The 12,087-nt window shown below is 33.8% G+C and overlaps 1 protein-coding gene and 1 pseudogene across 1 annotated transcript in view; both read right to left on the minus strand.

Annotated features, from left to right (window-relative positions):
- The window catches only part of SHISA6 (shisa family member 6), a 456,375-nt gene that overhangs the window by 379,138 nt on the left and 65,150 nt on the right, over positions 1-12,087 (minus strand). The window lies entirely within an intron of this gene.
- LOC110193941 (large ribosomal subunit protein eL43 pseudogene) lies at positions 9,369-9,644 on the minus strand (annotated as a pseudogene).

A 12,087-nucleotide genomic window follows, 5' to 3' on the forward strand; every position in this document is an offset into this window, starting at 1 on the left:
ACATTGAATTGAAAGGTTTTTGCACAAACAAAGCCAATGCAATCAAGATTAGAAGGGAAGTAAAAAGCTGGGAAACAATTTTTACAGCTAATTTCCTTGGTAAAGGCCTAATTTCTAAATATATAGAGAATGGAGTCAAATTTTACAAGTCATTCCCCAATTGATAAATGGTCAAAGGATATGAACAGACAGTTTTCAGATGAAAAAAATTAAAGCTATTTATAGTCATACGAAAAATGCCCTAAATCACTATTGATTAGAGAAATGCAAATCAGAACAACTCTGAGGTATCACATCACCCCTATTAGATTGGCTAATATGACAAAACAAGAAAATAATAAATGTTGGAGAAGATATGGGAAAATTGGAACATTGTTGATGGAGTTGTGAAATGATCCAACCACTTTGGAGAGCAATTTGGAACTATGTCCAAAGGGCTATAAAAATATGCTTACCTTTTGACCCAGCAATAGCACTTCTAGGGCTATATCCCAAAGAAATCATGAAAGTGGTGAAAGGAACCACATGTACAAATATATTTATAGCAGCTCTTTGTATGATGGCTAAGAATTTGAAATTGAGGGAATCCCCATCAATTTGGGAATGTCTGAACAAGTTGTGGTACATGAATATAATGGAATACTATTGTGCTAAAAGAAATGATGAGCAGGTAGATTTCAGAAAACCCTGGAAAGATTTATATAAAATAATGCTGATTGAAGTGAGCAGAACCAGGAGAACATTGTACACAGTAAAAGACACATTGTGTAATGACTAACTGTAATAGACTTCACTCTTCTCAGCAATGCAAGGATCTAAGGCAACTCCAAAAGACTCATGATGGAAAATGCCACCCACATCCAGAGAAAGAACTATGGAGTTTGCACGCAGATTGAAGCATACTATTTGCTTTTTTTTCATTCTGTTTTGTTTTTTCTTTTTTCTCATAGTTTCTCCCATTCATTCCAATACTTTACCACGTGACTAATGTGAAAATGTTTAATATTATTGTATAAGTAGAGCCTATATCAGATTGCATGCCATCTTGGGGAGGGAGGAGGAGAAGGAGAAGAATATTTGAAAACTCAAAAGCTTATGGAAGTGAATATTGAAAACTAAATATGTATATATGTATGTATTTTTTAAAAAAGTTAATCTATTTGCATTCCTATATGGGAAGATATTTGTAATTCATAAGACCTTCTCATTATTGGAGTATTTAGAAGGAGTATATATAGACAGAGGGCACATGTGTGGGTTGAATATGAAGGTGTGATATTTAAAAAATAAAATTAAGGGATGAGAGAGGAATGTACTAAGAGAAAGAGAAAGGGAGAGGTGGAATGGGGTAAATTATCTCACATAAAAGAGGAAAGAAAAAGCTTTTACAGTGGAGTGGAAGAAGAGGGAGGATTGGGGGAGTGAGTGGATCTTGCCCTCATGAGAATTGGCTCAAAGGGAATAATATACGCATGCAATTGAGTATAGAAATTATCTTACCCTGCAGGAAAGTAGGAAGGGAAAGGAGGGGTGATAGGGAGAACATATTGGGGAAAGGGATAGTCAGAAGTAAAATACTTTTGAGAAGTGACAGGGTGAAAGGAGAGAGAGAATAGAATAAACGGGTGGGAGAGGATGGTGGGAATGTAGTTAGCAATAGCAACTGCGACAAAAATTTTAAAGTAAGTTTCTCTGATAAAGGCCTCATTTCTCAAAAATAAATATAGAGAACTGAGTCAAGTTTATAAAAATAAAAGCTATTTCCCAACTGATAAATGATCAAAATATATGATCAGTGTTCAGGTGAAGTAATAAAAGCTATCTACAACCATATGAAAAAATATTTTAACTCACTATTGATTTTAGAAATGCAAATTAAAATAATGCTGAGGTACTACCTTGTATCTAATAGATTGGTTAATGGTACAGAATAGGTAAATAATAAATGTTAGAGGGGATGTGGAAAAATGAGACATTAATGCATTGTTGGTGGAGTTGTGATCTGCCTCAATCATCCTGTAAAGCAATTTGGAGCTATGCCCAAAGGGATATAGAACCATGCACGCCATTTAACCTAGCAATACTACTATTAGGGCTGTATCCCAAAAGAAATAAAAAAACAAAAAGGAAAATGATCTATATGTACAAAAATATTTTTAGCAGCTCCTTTATGGAGATAAAGAATTAGAAATTGAGGGGATGCCCATCAGTTGGGGAATAGCTGAACAAGTTGTGGTATGTGATTATGATGGAATGCTATTATACTCTAAGAAATGATGAGCAGGATGCTCTCAGAAAAACCTGGAAAGTCTTGCATGGGCTGATACAAAGTAAAATGTATTGTGTACAAAGGTACAGCAAAATTGTAAGATGATCAATTGTGAATGATTTAGCTATTCTCAGCAATACAATGATCTAAGTCAACTCTGAAGGACTTAAGATAAAAAAAAAATGCTATCCACCCCCAGAGAAAGAACTGTTGGTTTCTGAATACAGATTGAAGCACCTTTTTTGTTTTCTGTATTTTTCTTGAGCTTTTTTTGTCTAAGTTTTCTTTCACAATATGACTATTATGGATATGTTTTGCATGACCACACATGTATAACCTATATCAAATCAATTGACTTCTCAATTGGGAGGGAGGGGGACAAAGAAGAAGGGAGAGATTTTAGAACTCAATGTTTTAAAAACAAATGCTAAAATTGTTTTTACATGTAGCTCAGGAAAAAATAAAGTGCTAAATAAATTTTTAAAAATCTTATACCAATAAGTAAATACAATTTGAGGAAAGGTAACAATGTGGGTGAGGGGTGCATTGTCAAAGAAGGCATCCAAAGAAGGTTGTACTGTGCCTTAATGGTAGAAAAGTATTCTAAAAAGGCAAAGATAAGTCGGGGGAGGGGGGAAGATGGGAAGGGTTTTACATTCCAGATGTAGGGTACTATCCTTTTAAGAAGTAAACAGTTTAGCTGCTAAAGAGGGCAAACTAAATATTTTTGTAAGAAAGAGAAAAATAAAACAACTTCGGAAAAATGTAAGGTGTCCCTTTCACAGGTGAATAGTTTGATGGCTGAAATGGGCAAAAAAGACCTTTTGTTTAATTAAGAAGTGCTAAAAATCCATGTGTAAAGAAACTTTTTTCATATGAAATATAAGCAGCTTAGTTGTGAAAAAGGATAGAAAATAGACTTTTACAAAAATAAGAAGGTTTAAATTACATTTTAAAGGATTGAGTTGATGTTTATATTGTACGTGAACAGTTTAATGGATGAAAAGGGCAGAAAAAATAATTTTAATAAAAATATATAAAACATAAATGTGAAGATAATAGCTTTCAAAAACAGAATATTAAGAGAACTGGCTTTAAGACTGAGAAAAGACTAAGACTACAGGCATTGTAGTTCCTCAGCTCATTGATATGAAACTGTTTTTAAGTTTATCTGTACAAAATGATAAAGAAAATAACTGAAGACTAAGGAAAGATTAAGTCATGACTGTTGGTTTTATAACTAAGACATAAAGGGAATTCACTATTTTTTTATATCATAAGGGAAAGTGGAGTCACTGAGTATAAAGAGGCATTGATTTGAGCAATCAAAATTGGTGGTGAAAAATTTGGCTGGAGTTGAGCATGGAAAAGAAAGAAAAACTCTTCAAGGGGTCGGGAAAAATAGCACCAATAGGGCTTTTGTGAAATAACTGGAAGCAGGGGAGTTAACCAACAAGGCTTCAAATGCTTGTTCCTGATTGGCTAGAAAAATCTGACTTATTGGAAAACAATGGAGTTGCCTTCTAGCACCATTGTATATTGTCAAAGAGGTGAAGATTCTCAGATGTGTTCAAAGAAAAATCAGAAAGGAGCGATACAGGCTTTGATTTGTTCCTGGATCAGCTGAGTGAAAACTGATTGGAAAAAATTCTGGTGAGTGAAAAGCCAACTGAGATTGTTTCCATCATCCAGGAAGTGTCAGGCTAATGAACTTCATAGTTTTCTGGCTAAAGGGAACTGCTAACCAATTCAATAGAGTAACATTTTCCCAGAGGATTGCTGGGACTTATCAGTGCTTCCTCAGTTCACTAGTAGAAGATAAAAAAAAAATTGTCCAGAATGAGAGATGTAAGAATCAGAATGAAAGCAGAATAAAAATAGACTCACGTGGTACATCTATTCTGGCACCATAATGTAGACAAATAACACCAACGTATGAAGTTCATTGTAGTAAGTTGTCCTAAACATAGGTTTTTTTCACTCATGTGTTTCCTTGTCAAGTTTATGTGTATGATCACTCTTTTATCAATACTGACTGTATTAGTGGAAAAGTATGACTTGGGTTCCTGTGTGGACAGTAATGAACTGACTATTCCTGCATCTGCTTATTTTGAGTATCTGTGACACATTGATAATTATTGGTTTTGCCTTGTTAAATGCTCATATTTAATATTTAATAGTGTCATTATTTTGAATGTCTAGTTTTGTGTAATAAGAAGCACACTAGTAGGGGCCTGAAAGTGATACTGATAAATAAGAGAAATGGTTCTGGTGGGTCATAGTCTCAGGGGGAGGAGAAGCACTAGCACACTAGAGTATTAGGCTGCAGGGGAAAATGGACCCTGGTCATAGCCCCAGGGCAGAAAAGAGTGCTTGTGCTCACTCACAGAGCAGAGCACAGGACAGAAGAGCACTGAACACATCTCTCCTTATATCATACCACTTGGAAGAACTAAAAATTTACAGACCCCCAGAACTAGCTCTGAAAACAGCAACACAAAAAAACTTGAAGTTTGAGATAATGCCCCTTATATCCCAGGAGCAGAGCCCATCTTTAAAATAAAGTTCAAAATAAAGAAATAGACTGGAAAAAAGAGCAAACAACAACAAAGAGCCTGACCATAGAAAGTAACTATGGTAACAGGGAGGGTCAAAACACATTCAGAAAAAGAGAAAAAAGTCAAAACAGCTACCTGCAAAGTCTCAAAGAAAAATTAGAATTTTATATGTGTATATAGATAGATATATAGATATAGATATAGACATAGATGTAGATACAGATAGGTGTAGATATATATAGATATAGATATAGATATAGATATAGATATAGATATAGATATAGATATAGATATAGATATAGATATAGATATAGATATAGATACAGATATACAGATATAGATATAGATATATAATTCCTGGAAGAGATCAAAACAGATTCTAGAAATCAAATAAAGAGACACAGAAAAGCTGGGAAAAGAAATGACAGTGATGCAAGAAAATCATGAATCATGAAAAAAGTTAACAGCTTGATAAAGGAGGCACAAAAATTACTAAAATATAATAATTAAAACACCAAATAGGCTAAATGGCAAAAGAGGCACAAAAAATCCATTGAAGAGAACTCCTTAAAAAAAGAATTGGCCTCATGGAAAAAGATGTACAAAAATTCACTAAAGGAAAGAACTCCTTAAAAAGTAGAATTGGCCAAATGAAAAAGGAGCTACAAAAGCTCATAGAAGAAATTAATTCCTTAAAAATTAGAATTAGGCAAGTGGAAGCTAATGACACCAGTAAAAATCAAGAAATAAGAAAACAAAATGAAAAGAATGAAAAAATAGAAGAACATGTGAAATATCACATTAGAGAAAAACTGACCTGGAAAATAATTTTTCTCTCCCTCCAGGAGAGATAATTTAAGAATTATTGCACTACCTGAAAGTCATGATCAAAAAAGAACCTAGACATCATCTTTGAAGAAATTACCAAGGAAACTGCCCTGATATTTTTTAGAACCAGAGGGTAAAATAGAAATTGGAAGAATCCACTGATTACCTCCTGAAAGAGATCTCAAAATGAAAACTCTCAGGAATATTGTAGCCAAATTCCAGACCTCCCAGGTCAAGGAGAAAATGATGCAAGTGGTCAGAAAGAAACAATTCATATACTGTGGAACTTCAGAGAGAATAATACAAAATTTAGCAGCTTCTACATTAAAAGATTAGAGGTCTTGGGATATGAGGATTACAATCTATCTAGCAAAATCGAGTATAATTATTTGGGGGAGGAGAAAGAGCCATGAACATTTAATGAAATAGAGGACTTTCAGCTATTCCTGATGAAAACCAGAGCTGAATAGAAAATTTGACTTTCAAATATAGAACTCAAGAGAAGCATAAGAAGGTAAACAGAAAAGAGAAAACATAAGGGATTTATATCCCCCCCACAAAACCTTATAATAAGGTTGAACTGTTGACATTCCTATATGGGAAGAATGATACTTGTAACTCCTAAAAGCTTTATCATTATTAGGGCAGTCAGAAGGAGTATACATGTGAGTTAATTAAGATAGGATGATGTATAAAAAATAAAATTAAGAGGTGAGAAAGATGGATACACTGAGAGAAGGAAGAAAAGAGAGTTAGAATGGGGAAAATTATCTTACATGAAAGATGTGCAAAAGAGCTTGGAAGGGAAGGTGTGAGGGGGGAGATGAACAATGCTTTAACTTTACTCTCATCAGATTTGGCTCAAAGAGAGAATAACAACTCTTACCTCACAGGAGAAGAGCATAAGAAAAGGAGAAAGGCTGATAGAAGGGAAGGCAGATTAGGGGAAGTGATAGTGAGAAGCAAAACACTTTTGAGGAAGAACAGAGTGGAAAAGGAGAGAGAGAAAGGGGGGGGAATAAGGTGGAGGGAAATATACAGTAATCATAATTGTGATTAAAATTTTAAAGTAAGTTTCTCTGATAATGCCCTCATTTCTCAAATATATAAAGAACTGAGCCAAATTTATAAGAACATGTCATTTTTCAATTAATCAATAATCACAGGACATGAACAGGCAGTTTTCAGATGAAGAAATCAAGCTATCTATAGTCAGAATGCTGGAGCAATTCCACCAACAGTGCATTAGTGTACCTGTTTTCCCACATACCCTCCAACATTTGTCATTTTCCTTTTCTCACATGTTAGCTTATCTGATAGGTGTAAGATGGTACTTCAGAATTGTTTAATGTGCATTTCTGTAATCAATATTGATTTAGAACATTTTGTGTGATTTTTAATAGTTTTGATTTCTTCTTCTGAAAACTATTCATATCCTTTGATAATTTATCAATTGAGGAATGACTCACATTTTTAAACATTTGGCTTACTTCTCTGCATATCTGAGAAATGAGGCCTTTATCAGAGAAACTTGCTATAAAAATTTCCCTCTAGTTTCCTGCTTTCCTTCTGATGTTGGTTACATTGGTTTTGTTTGTGCAAAACCTTTTTAATTTCATGTAATCAAATTGTCCATTTTATTTCCTATTATCCTCTCTATTTCTTGTTTGCTCACAAATTCTTCCTTTATCTACAGAGCTGCCAAGTATAGTTTTACCTGGTCTCCTGATTTATTTACGATATCATCCTTTATGTGTATATAAAGTATTCATTTTGACCTTACCTTGGCATGCAGTGTGAGATCTTGGTCTATGCCTAGTTTCTTTCAAACTGCTTTCTAGTTTTCCCTGCAATTTTTGTCAGATGGTGAGTTTTTACCTCAAAAGATTGGAACTTTGGGTTTATCAAACACTAGATTACTATGTTCATTTACTATTGTGTATTGTGTATTATGTACCTAATCTATTCCACAGATCCTCTATCCTATCTCTTAGCTAATACTAGATTGTTCTCATGATTACCACTTTGTAATATAGTTTGAAATCAGGCATAGCTAGGTTGCCATCTTTTACATTTTTTCATTGATGTCCTTGGTTTTTTTTTTTACCTTTTTTTCTTTCAGGTGAAGGTAGAATTGATAGTTTGATTCATATAAAACTGAATAAACAAATTGATTTAAGTAGAACTGTCATTGTTATTATATTGGCTTGGCCTACCAATGAGCAATTAATATGTCTCTAATTGTTTAGGTGCATTCTGTTCATATACTCCCACATTTTGTCTTATTAGGTAGACTCCCAAGTATTTAATAATGGCTGCTATTATTTTAAGTGGAATTTCTCTATCTGTTCCTGACAGGGCTTGTTGGTAATGTATAGAAATGCTAATGGTGTGTGTCAGCTTATTTTATATACTGAAACTCTGCTGAAGTTTTTAATTGTTTCAACTAATTTTTAGTTTATTCTCTAGGATTCTCTAAGTATACAAATGTATCATCTGCATTGTCTGTTTTTATTCCTGCAAGTTCTTTTTCTTATCTTGCTGTTTTGGCTCACATTTCTAACATACTATTGAACAGTACAGGGGATAATGGACATCCTTACTTCACCCTTGATCTTATGGGAAGGTTTCTGATTTATCATTATTACAGATAATGCTTGCTCTTGGTTTTAGATAGACACTACTTACCATTTTAAGAAAAGCTCCATTGATTCCTATGCTTTCTAGTGTTTTAATAGGAATGAATGTTGTATTTTGTCAAAAGTTGTTTCTACATCTATTCAAAAAATCATATAATTTTTTTTGTTATTGATATGGTAAATTATGCTAAGTTTTCCTAATATTAAAGCAGTCCTGTATCCCTGAGATAAATCCCACTTGGTCTTAGCATATGATCTTTGTGATATACTGTTGTACTCTACTTGCTGCTATTTTATTTAAAATTTTTGAATTAATATTCATTTAGGGAAATTGCCTTGATAGTTTTCTGTCTTTGTTTTTTGCTCTACCTGGTTTAGGTATCAGTACTACATTTGTGTCATAGAAGGAATTTGGTAGGACTATTTCTTTACCTATTTTTTCAAATAATTTACGTAAAATTGAGATTAATTCTTTCTTAAATGGTTGGTAGAATTTACTTGTAAATCCATCTATTCCTGGGATTTTTTTCTTTGAGAGCTCATTTATAGCTTATTCAATTTCCTTTTTCTAGGATACGATTATTTAAGTATTTTATTTTTTCTTCTGTTAATCTGGGCAATTTGTATTTTGGCAAATATTCATCCATTTCTCTTAGATTGTTAGATTTACTGGAATGTAATTGAGCAAAATAACTAACTCCTAATAATTGTTTTAATTTCATCTATTGGTGGTGCATTCACCCTTTTCATTTTTGATATTGATAATTTGGTTTTCTTCTTTATTTTTTAAATCAAGTTAACCAATGGTTTATCAATTTCTACTTTTTTTATCAGTTCAATTTTTTTTTTTACTTTCAATTTAGTTAATCTCTCCTTTGATTTTCAGGCTTTCCAATTTGTTGTTTAATTGGTGATTTTTAATTTGTTCTTTTTCTAATTTTTTTATTACATGCCTAATTCATTGGTCTGCTCTTTTTTTTTTTTTACTATTAAGAACCAAAGTGATTTTTATTCAATAAATTAACCCATTAATTATTGGATTACAGGCTACAGATATTTGATAAGAAGAGTTTACTAGTCTTTAAATTCCTTCAGTCTTCTGATGGCAAATTTGACTGTGACTGCAGAGGTGGTATTGTAGGTCCATGCACCACCAGCTACTGTCTTCATACAGGATCTTCAATGCCAGATACCCACAGCCTGTCTCTTCATTTTGGTCTTGCCAGAGAAAGAGCAGGTACACTTGGCATGCAGGCTAATTTAAATTTTCTTCACCATTTTTCTGAGGGATGCGCCATAATGTGTTCCACATTTACCAACAATCTCAACCTTTTTGGTACATTTAGCCATGTTGCCAGTTGCTGAGCCAGAGCTCAGAGAGCTCTTTTTCTTTTTTGTTGATGTGTTCAGAGATATAAAGTTTCCCCTAAGTACAAATAAGACTGCATCGTAGAACTTTTGGTATATTGTTCAATTTATAGAGGAGAAACTGAGGACTAAAGTGATTTGCCTGAATATACAAAGCTAATTGGTAGGAGAACTGGGACTCTAACTCAGGTTTTCTAACTGCTAATCCAGAGTTCCTAATATACAATACTGCCACAGAAACAAGAAACTTAATGAAACCATCCAGCTTTAAGTGTTAATGTTCTTTGGGAATTCAGAACCTTATCTAGCAATTTTATACTTCCCTACTAAAAAAAAAAAGTAACATGAAGCAACCTCAGTTTGATATTGAAATTAGTTATATGAAAATAATATAAGTAACTCAGAGAAATTCAGGTGAGCAGGAAGACAAATTAGTTACTTCTGTGTCTCACAGAGAGATTTTATTAACAAACCTTGGGTAGCTTCTTAATTATTCTGTTAAGCTCCTAGTAGCAAGAAGTTTCTAGCTGCTGAAGGAGAGCATGTGTTAAATTTGTACTATGGGATAAATCCCTGCTGTAGGATTGAAACATTTCCACATTTTCCCACCACCTAGGAACTTTTTACCTCTCCCCTTCTAAAAGTACCAGTTTATTGAGATAATAATAGCGACAAAACCTCTATTCTGAAACTTTGTTAAGATCTGTTTGAATTTTAATTCAAAAAGCAAAATTCTGTCCTAAGGGACAAAATGTATTTTAAACTAGAGTTGTATTTGGTGAGAAGGATAAAATGTGCAAAAGGGAACTGTCATATTTAAATTCATTCCCAGACACTAGACAGAAATACCTATTAGGAGAGGAAAAAGTTTTCCTTCTTCAAGAGGATAGTAGAAAACTACCTATTTGGATTGATATGTTTTTCTTTATCCTATAATAAAGTTTTAGGAAAAGGTTAACTTTCAAAGAATAGAAAAGAAAAACGATGGTGGGGGTCACAAAGAGTCAGACATGACTAAAAATGACTGATCCCTTTTCTTAGCATAAACAGTCTAAGGAAAATAGTCAGTCAGTCATTCAACATCTATTTATTACCTCTTGGGCATTAGCCACTGTGGTAATTACTAGATACAAAGAGGAAAGGGCAGAAAATAGGTGGAAGGAAGAAAATGGCTTACACGTTGACCACAACAGTGTAAATGGAAAGAATGACAACAAAAAGGAAACTGAATCCTGTATAATTATGATGACTAAACTTGGTCTAAAAAAGAAGTCAGATCAACAAACATTTATTATGTACCTGCAGTATGCCAGGCACTGTGCTAAGCACTGGGGATACAAAGAATGACAAAAAAAAACAGTCTTTGCTCTCAGGGAGCTCTCAAACCAACAGAGAAAATAACATAAAAAGTTATTCGCAGGATAAATTGGAGATAATTTAAAGGAAGGCTCTAACATTAAGGATAGAAGTGACATTTGCTAAGACTTGAAAGATTCCAAGAAGTGGAAATGAGGAGGGAGAAGTGTGGGAAGCATTGAAGGTATAGGGGACAGGCAATGAAAAGGCTTGGACTCACAAGATGGAATGTCTTTGGGAGGAATAGCAATAGAGTTCATGGAGTAATGTAAGTTGTAAGAAGACTGGAAAGGTGGGAAGGAGTCAGCTTTGAAAGAACATCAAATGCCAAAGAGAAAATCTTATATCCTGAAAGTAATAGGACGTTACTGGAGTTTATTGAATAGGGGTGTGTGACATGTAGACATGCATTTTAGGAAAATCAACTTAACAGCTGAGTGGAAGATGGATTGGAATAAGGAGAAACTTGAGGCAAGGATACTGGACAGTAGGCTATTGCAATAGACCAGACATGAAGTTATTAGAGCCTGAACTATAGTTGTGTCAGTGTCAGAGAGAAAAAAAAAAGCTTACAGTGGCCAAAGCCTGACAACAAACTAGGGCTTTTGATACCAAGCTTTCCTAAAGTCTCAGAACCAAGAATAAGCTCTAGGAAAGGATCTGAATTCAAGATAAGGATTTAGAAAGAATTTTAAAGAAGTAGTCAGCATCAGGTAGTAGTTTATAACTATATATATATATATATATATATATATATATACACACACACACAACACACACACACACACACACACACACACACATATACATGTATACACCATCTTGTACCTATGCCGCTTTATATCTTATCTATACCACTATACCATTGCTGGGATAAAATGCAGACTCCTCTATTTGTCATTTAAAACCCTTCACAACCTGTCTCCAACCTATTTTTCTAAATTGATTCCATATTCAGTCATTCCATTGTTAGATACATTGGCCTACTTGAATTTCTCCCAAACCAGATTCTATCTACCATCTCTGCATCCTTATGCTGGCTGTCCCCTACCATGGTGCAAATGTTCTC

The sequence above is a fragment of the Phascolarctos cinereus genome, unplaced genomic scaffold, assembly GCF_003287225.1.
Source record: "Phascolarctos cinereus isolate Bilbo 61053 unplaced genomic scaffold, phaCin_HiC Scaffold_5;HRSCAF=322, whole genome shotgun sequence".
NCBI lineage: Eukaryota > Metazoa > Chordata > Mammalia > Diprotodontia > Phascolarctidae > Phascolarctos > Phascolarctos cinereus.